General features: G+C 34.2%; 1 pseudogene; it reads left to right on the top strand.

The window, feature by feature from the left end:
• The first annotated feature begins 2,851 nt into the window (after positions 1-2,851).
• On the top strand, positions 2,852-8,912 carry LOC149142687 (UDP-glucuronic acid decarboxylase 4 pseudogene; annotated as a pseudogene).
• The last annotated feature ends 434 nt before the right edge of the window (positions 8,913-9,346 follow it).

Below are 9,346 nucleotides of genomic sequence, written 5' to 3'. Positions count from 1 at the left end.
TCGTCAGTTCTTGCCTTCGGACTACGGAGTTTTCTTTGTAAATTGATTCTGGTTGAAATTTTCTTGCTTGTAGGTGGCTCTTTACATTGTACAACGCTTTACTTTGAAAAGAGTACTCCTTAAGAAGTGACTTCAATGTGGCCACTAGGTTCTAAAAGCATATTCTTATTTGCTTTACAGGATTCTTATCTGGTAGCTATGAAATAGGGTTAAATACTGTCATTTTACTTGGAAAATGAATCTTAAAGGTTTTCTTGTTTGATACAGAGGAAAATTAACTACCTATAGTTACAACCTTGCATTTGTTGTAAATGAATTTTTGTTTAAAATATATTTCTGTCCTCACTTACTCTTTACAAGGATAAAACTTGGTCAGTCGACCCTTTTAATAACAAATGAATTCTTTCAATATCAATACACAATGTCATTTTGGTTTAATGATTCCACGTGGACTATCGATGTGCCATTGTGGATGCAGTCGTTTCTTAGGTTATACAAATAATTTTTATTTTTTTTTGTAAATACATTAAATGATGCATCACCAACCTAACCAAATCTGCACACTATTTTCCAAACTACTAGACTGTCTTACAACCCCATTAGTTTCCTTTTTTATCTCACAGATTTCTATTGATATTTTGTCAATTTCACACTACGACATAGTTCTTGAAGATAAAGAAAGTTTGTTTATTCTTTTTGGTAGTTAATACCAAATTTTCTGATTATCTATTCATACTCTCAACTTATAGGTAGTTGTATAAAATAACAAACAAAACTCTTTATCTTGTATATTAACCCACTACTTCTAAAAACGGTCTATAATCCCTTATGAGACCTGTCATGAGATCTGTGACCTGTCATGAGATTTGTAAGACTTTTCTGTATCCAAATTAACTAATGTCGGGGATTGTACCTGATCAATAGGTGCTTCTCACAATTCTTTACATGGTCTAACCCCAGTTTTTTTTTCTCTTTTCACCTTTACTTTACAGTTTAATAATTTATTAACAAACAAGTATATTCTTTCTCGAAAACAGAGTTTGTTAAGAGTATATGTAACATAACTTGCTCTGTATTTTTGTTGGTGAGAAACCCACCGACCCTTCATTACTTGCCCCTTTTTCTATATGGTTACCAACATTATCCCAAATTTGGTCTTATAACAGTCTTCCACAGACATAATCACTACCTACACACTTACACATTCACGTTCATATTTGTGTGGACACATATTTTCATGTTTCCTTTTCCTTTTTACACTAGTCATTTACAAAATTTGAACTCCTACACAAATTCATATTTTTTCGAATAAGATCTATCAAAAATTTGGGAAATATGCAAAGGGCTCTCACGATCTACCGAATCGTAAGCTGGCTTCTCTCCTAGATACACTCGAGCTTCATCTCTTCTAGTCAAAAAATGAATTTTCTAAGCAATTTAGTAAATAATTAATATTATTTTGTATTAATGGAGAAAAGGTTACATAAGTTGTAACGTATCTCCTTAGTTTAGGATTTGTTCTTAGAGTGTAGGAGTTTGGTTGCAACTTCCTGATATCTAGTAATGTACTTAATGATGTAATTGCTCATTTGATGTAGGTAGAGTGTACGGAGAGTTCTCTTTGTATGAGTGCAGTCTCCAAGTGTAGTACTCACCTGTGAGCTGTAACTCCTTTTTAATTCAAATATGATTTTTATCTTGGTATTAGAGCACAGAGTAGGGATAGCCTTAAATTTTTTTTAGGATGCATCATTGATTACAGAACTGTAGTGGCAGTGGAGTGTACAGAAGCATTCGTAGGATCAGGTGGACTACAGTAACACCTGGAGCATAGGTCTCAGATGACTGATCATCTCTGAGTGCAAGAAAGTGTTGGCGCGGTTTCGTCGCGAACAGTCGCACCATTTTTGAGCGGAAGGAAGAGTTGGTGCGGCTTTTTAAGGAACAGACGCGCCACTTGGTGCGGTCTTGAGGGTGATAAGAGCGCCAGTGCGCTAGAAAGTACAGTTGGCGCGGAAAATCAAAGATTAATCGCGCAAATTTTGTGCCCCGCGTCGATTTTGTTTCTGGCACGGGTATTTCGCTGTCGAAGAGCGCCAACCTCTTTCTCTTTGGAAAATCTGTAATTTTTGCAGATCGACCTTGCCCGGTGGTGGCACTTTGAATTTCCGGATCTGTTCAGTGGCAGTAGATCGGAGTAGCCTGGTGGTGGCACATTGAAGTTCCTGATCTACTCGGTGGCAGCAGATCGGACTTGCCCGGTGGTGGCATATTGGAGTTCCTGATCTGTTCGGTGGTAGCAGATCGAACTTGCCCGGTGGTGGCGTATTGGAGTTCCTGATCTGTTCAGTGGCAGCAAATCGAACTTGCCCGGTGGTGGCGCATTGGAGTTCCTGATCTGTTTGGTGGTAGCAGATCGGACTTGCCTGGTGGTGGCGCATTGGAGTTCCTGATCTATTCGGTGGCAGAAGATCGGACTTACCCGGTGGTGGCGCATTGGAGTTCCTGATCTGTTTGGTGGCAGCAGATCGGACTCGCCCGGTGGTGGCTCATTGAAGACTGATTCATCAAAGGATCAGAAATTTATCAGTCGAATATGAATAACAGTGATGAGTAGTCTCTTAAGCCAGAAAAGACGTGGTCTATTATCAGGCCAGTAGATTATTTGCTCAAGGAGCAACGGTTGCTGTTAATTTTGATAGGAATCGCCATCGCATCGACTTTCTTTATCCTTCAGCATGGTTTTTTGGCTTCTAATGTTAATGAAAATGGAAGGTTTGTGCCCAACAAACCTCATCGGGTTGTTTATGAGACTCCTGTTTCTCGGTGTGCTCAGTATCATTCGGGTCCGATGGTGAATTTGGGGGCTAAAGTGTCCCTAGGTCTGAAGAGAAAGTCCCTGCGAGTTGTCGTGACGGGTGGAACTGGATTTGTTGGCAGTCATTTACTTGACAGGCTCATGGCAAGAGGCGACAATGTTATTGTTGTCGACAATTTCTTCACAGGAAGGAAGGAGAATGTTGAGGTTCAGATTGCTCGAATTTTCAATACATACGGTCCGCGAATGTGCGGTGATGATGGTCGGGTTGCAAATAATTTTGTTTCTCAGGCTTTGCGCAAGGAGCCTTTAACAGTCTATGGAAATGGGAAACAGACACAGAGCTTCCAGTTCGTTTCTGATCTGGTTGAAGGCCTTATGCGACTTATGGAGGGCGAACATGTTGGTCCTTTCAATCTTGGGAATCTTGGAGAATTTACAATGTTAGAACAGGTTGATGAAGGAAAGGATGACTCTAATAGTGATTGGAACATTCCAAATGGAAGAAAATAGTGAGGAAGATGAAGAGCAGGAGCAGAAACAAGAAGAAGAAGTAACAAGAAATGTAATCAATAATGCAAGGCTCCTAGAAAAGGCTGAAATAGAAAGATTTGAGGTAAGTCCCCTATCAAGGAGATCAAGTAAGAATACTCGATTACCTTCTAAATTGAAATACTATGCATTAATGTCAAAGTTTTTAAACATTGTAGAACCTGCAAATTATGAGGAAGCAAGTAAACCAGATGCATGGAGGGCTGCAATGTATGAGGAAATAAAATCAATAAATAGAAACCATACTTGGGATTTGGTTGAATTGCCTGAAGTTAAAACCCCCATAGGATGCAAATGGCTGTATAAACAAAAAATAAATGCAGATGGGAGTATAGAGAAACTTAAATCTAGACTGGTAGCAAAGGGTTACTCACAGTAAGAGGGAATAGATTTCGATGACACCTTTGCTCCTGTAGCTGAATTAAACACCATTAGAATGCTAATTTACTTAGCAACAAAACACAAATGGCAGCTACACCAGCTAGATGTTAAGTCTGCATGTCTGAATGGTGACTTGAAGGAAGAAATTTATTTAGTACAGGCTGAAGGTTTTGTGAAAAAGGGGCAGGAACATCTTGTGTGTAAATTGAAAAAGGTACTTTACGGTTTAAAACAGGAACCCAGGTTGTGGTATGAGAAAATTGACTCATTTTTTGTACATCATGGCTTTCATAGGAGCTTGAATGATCCATATCTGTATACCAAGTTTAATAAACAGAGGAAAATTAGTTTGATTTCTTTGTATGTAGATGATATCATTGCAACAGGGAATGCTAACAATATGATCAAAGAAATCAGATGTCACAAGTGTATGAGATGGAAAGACTCTGGACAAACCTTTCTTACTCAAAGGAAGTATGCCAGAAGCTTGCTGGAAAGGTTCAGAATGGTTATTCTAGTAGGTTTTTCAGATTCCAATTGGGCAGGTAACTTGGATGATCAAAGATCTATCACAGGTTACGCATTCAACATTGGATCCACGGTCATATCTTGGAGCAGCAAAAAGCAGAGCACTGTAGCTTTGCTTCATCGAGAGAAACTACAGTCAAAAGAGATATGTGTTGAATATTGTAAAACTTGTGATAACATGGCTGGTATGTTTACTAAGCCTCTTGGGCGTGTAAAGTTTGAATTGTTTAGAGGGATGCTAGGAGTTCACGATAATCCTTTCTCCATTAAGGGGGGAGTTGAAAATAATTAATATTATTTTGTATTAATGGAGAAATGGTTACATAAGTTGTAATGTATCTCCTTAGTTTAGGATTTGTTCCTAGAGTGTAGGAGTTTGGTTGCAACTTCCTCATATCTAGTAATGTACTTAATGATGTAATTGCTCATTTGATGTAAGTAGAGTGTACGGAGAGTTCTCTTTGTATGAGTGCAGTCTCCAGGTGCATTACTCACCTGTGAGCTGTAACTCCTTTTTAATTCAAATCTGATTTTTATCTACATTCACGTTCATATTTGTGTGGGCACATATTTTCATGTTTCCTTTTCCTTTTTACACTAGTCATTTACAAAATTTGAACTCCTACACAAATTCATATTTTTTCGAATAAGAAAAACTTATCTATCAAAAATTTGGGAAATATGCAAAGGGCTCTCACGATCTACTGAATCGTAAGATGGCTTCTCTCCTAGATACACTCGAGCTTCATCTCTTCTAGTCAAAAAATGATTTTTCTAAGCAATTTAGTAAATATGTTTTTATAACCCCAAGTAGTGTGCTACTTTGGTTTGAGAGATTCACCATTTACTCTTTCTTAATAGTGTTGTTTGGAAACTCTTGTTTTTCTCTCATAATTATTCCAATTTGAAAAACGAGACTCATGGCATTTATCTCCAGTGATTTACTTTTGATTTCTATGTGATCTTCTAGACTAATGGCATTTATTTATAACCATTTACTTCTAGTTTCTATATAATTTTTTGGAATTTATCTCTAGCCATTTAGCTCTGGTCTTTGTCTAATTTTAGAGACTATTGGGATTTATTTTTTGCTATTTTCTCTAGTTAGCAATTTCCTTAACTTTTCTAAGTTTTTCCACTATCTTCTCTTTTTGTCCATGAGAATAGGAAATAGGAGGATTTTTTTTTTTTTTGTCATTTCTCATTCTTGGGGTATAACTAATTCTGCAACAGCTTCTCTGACTATAAGGGATTAGTTATACCTGATATCCCTTTAGATATTCTCAAGAATATTAGCACAATAAAAAATAATTTATTTTTTCATTTATCAAAAAAATATAAATATTTAAGACAACCAATATTTTTATACATTTAAATTTTTAGTCATAATTAAATAATAAAAGTCAACTGTGATTACCTATGGTTTAATATTAAACATAATATTAGAAACATTATATTATAAACTCAATATTATAAACCCTAATATTAAAACCAACAGTATAATATCATCATGGTTGGCTTTTTAAAAAATGACTATCAAGGTTGATTTTATTTCACTATGTTCGCTAATGTTGTTGAATACGTTTGACTATTAATATTAATTAATGTTAATGAGATGAGATTATGTTTGATGAAAAATGAGGAGTTTTGAGCTTATGTTTGATAAAAAATGAGGAGTGTTGACCATCAAATATAGTGAAACATAATTGAACATAACATACTTAACAACATTAGTAGATGTGGTTGACTAATTTTGTAATGTTGCAACACAACGTTGAATAAATTTCAATATGATGTAACATTGCGACAATGATTGTAACATTGCAACAATGATTGTCAAAATGCGACATTGGATAGGTTTTTGTACCATTCCAACATTGCGATGTGTCTGATTATTAAAACGTTAATATTAAAAAACAATATCAAAATTATATGCTAAAAATATGGTAAACATAGGTAGACCATGTTTGACCATGATCAACTATTTAAACAACTATCAAGGTTGACTTGATTTGGCTATGTTGTTTGATGTGGATTACTATGTTTGACTATTAATATTATTAATAATAATGAGAGGAAATTTTGTTTGAATTGCATTGAGGGTGGAATGTTGAATAATAATATTATTATTATTATTATTAGTCAAACTTATTAACATTAATATGGTGGTTACTAAACATTTTTAAATCTTTATTGTGACTAACCAAGGATGGCCTAAGATCGCTTGGGTTGACAATGTTTTATTTCGGTGAACCATAGTTGACTATAATTGAATATGATTGAGTTATGTTGGATGGTGACGAATATGATTGAACAAGATTAACTTATTTTAAATATAGTAACCATAGATTTTACCAAATTTGATCATGGTCAGCGATTTAGACAATGATGATAAAAATTGACATTATTTAAGTTTATTATAAACCCAATATTAAAATATCTAATATTATAGGCATTGTATCATAAACCGTTAAAATAAACTCAATATTATAAACCCAAAAATTAAAAACCAAATATAATCCAATATTAAACCCCAATTTGATAAACCCTAGTGCAAACCCTACATTATAAATATAAATATAAATATTAAAAAATCTAATATTAAATCTTAATATTATAAACTCAGTAATATAAACCTCACACCTCACAGTAAACTAATCTACAGCCATTTATATCCAACTGTAATTATATACTTCACTAAATATGCTATGTGATATTTAATATAAAATAAGTTTATATTAGATAAGCATAAAACCCTTACTCAACTTTATTTTGAGCATTCTAATTCGGAGTAAGAAATAAGTGAAGTGAGTTTAGAGAAGTCAAGAAGATGTATCAAACATATAACTATAATGGAAGGATCCTTTTAAAGACCAATCATATAACTCTACTATAACAATTATACCAGCCTTATGTGATAAGAGTAAACCCTCGAGCCATCATATATTAATTCTTTCATATGGATGTACTCTACGATCTGGTGTAGTTTCATCGTATTTAAAATATCAACTTAAAAGTCATTAATAAAAAGCACATATTCATCTAATTTATGTAATTAGAAATACTTTCTTATACATGTGCATTTTTGGGGATGTAGTTTGATCGTCTAATTTCAATATCTCGACCTGCTTTTAACCAATCTATATTATTTACGAGAGGAAGTTTCAATTACAAATTACCATATTATACATCTAAATATATCGAATATAGATGGTTAATTTGAAGTTTTCCACACATATTGCTTTCCTTTAAAGAGAGTAATAAAATGTTTCAAAATTTTATTTGAGAAAAGTAAAGTATGCGTGGTGTCATTTATGCCGACAGTCATTTAATGTTTAATTATATTATTTTTGTCAAAATAGTTAGCACCTTTGCAAAACCATGGGTTTTTTTCAATTTTCTTTAGGTTTTTTCCCTGTGTTTGCAAGTTTGTGTTGGTGGTGGTTGTTGCAGAAGAGGTGTGGTGAGGTCTAGGGGATGTTTGGACATACTAGTGGTTTTTGCAGCTCTCCCGGTAGCATTCTAAATCCTACCAGCCACTGTGTTCTTCAACACTTAAATTCGCTATCTAGAATTTGGGAATTTAGCTATTGTGTTCTTCAACACTTAAACTTGTTGTCTGGAATTTGTGAATTTAGCTATTGTGTTCTTCAACACAAATTTGGTGTCTAGAATTTGTGAATTTAGTTGTGGTTGCACTATTTCTATTTGGAATTTGGGAATTTAGCTATTATGTTCTTCAACACTTAAATTTATTGTCTAGAATTTGTGAATTTAGCTCTGGTTTCAATGTTGTTATCTAGAATTTGCGAATTTAGCTATTGTGTTCTTCGACCATTAAATTTGTTGCATGGAATGTGTGAATTTAGCTCTGCTTGCGCTGTTGCTATATGGAATTTCAGAATTTGAAAGTTTTCCCCTGTCTAGAATTTGGGAAGTTGAAAGTTTTCCCCTATTTTGAATTTGGCAATTTGAAGGTTTTCCCCTAGATTAATCAAGAAACATTTAAATTTTCTGTGAATTTCTGTGAATTTTTTTCCCTTTGTTACGATTTCTCGGCTTGCTTGTAGCTTATAAAGTCTTGTTTGTAGGGTTTACAATTTGTTCAATTGTTCCTTAGGATTTAGGGCTTGTTCTTTTAGTATAGTTTATTAATATTTTTACCTCACATTTCCTCGATACTATACCCTAGCTATTTTCATTTCCAGAAACACTTTTCTTGTTCTTTCCTGTTTCCTGTAATTGGAGACAATGTTGTAGATGTATCTCTCTTGTTTGAGGGTACAATGACCTAGAGCCTCTTTATAGCGTGAGTTATTTACATGTTATCTTTGCATAGAAAAATAAGTTTGATCTAAGTTTGGTTATTAACTTTACATCCATGGTATTATAGCCATCGATATGTCCTTAATACATATCATTATTGGTATCTCTTTATAAATGTTGCATCCAAGCTATCTACGTGTTTTCTGTGAAGAGCAAAAGATGTTTGAGCTCAATTTGATTAGTAATTTTACATGCCTCGTATGATAGGCATCTAGATGTCCTTAATAAATATAGTTATTGGTATCTCTTTATAAAGGTTACATTTGACTTATCTATGTGGTTTGTTTGCAGAGTAAAAGATGTTTGAGCTATGTTTGATTTATAATTTAGAATGCCTCGTATGATAGTCATATAGATGTCCATAATACATTTATTTATTGATATCTACTTAAAAAAATTACATCCCTTTCATAAGGCTTGTTCATTTCAAATTATTTATATTTTAATTAGCAATGTTTATGCCCTTTGGTGTGGGCTCTTTGCATCCTTTTCACTTCTTCATTTTTTTTCCTTGAAATTAACTCAGGGGTGGGTAGTTGTCTCTACCCCCATTCTTCCTGGGGAAATATTGTAATTTGTTAGGGAGCATTGAACCCCTTTCTATGTACCCTCGTGCAAGGCATCCCCCTACAGATCATGTTTGTAGCAGGGTAGTGGCAGTAGCAAGTGGACCGGTGAGCTTGTTGATGATATTTGATGGCTTAGTTTACAAGTTGTAGATTCATGCTTATAGAGTTATTT

Source organism: Pinus tabuliformis, chromosome X (assembly GCF_031772625.1).
Source record: "Pinus tabuliformis cultivar Carrire ecotype Pingquan chromosome X, CPIR1, whole genome shotgun sequence".
NCBI classification, from domain to species: domain Eukaryota; kingdom Viridiplantae; phylum Streptophyta; class Pinopsida; order Pinales; family Pinaceae; genus Pinus; species Pinus tabuliformis.
The sequence above is the reverse complement of the archived record's forward strand: the minus strand, read 5'-3'. Positions and strand labels throughout refer to the sequence as shown.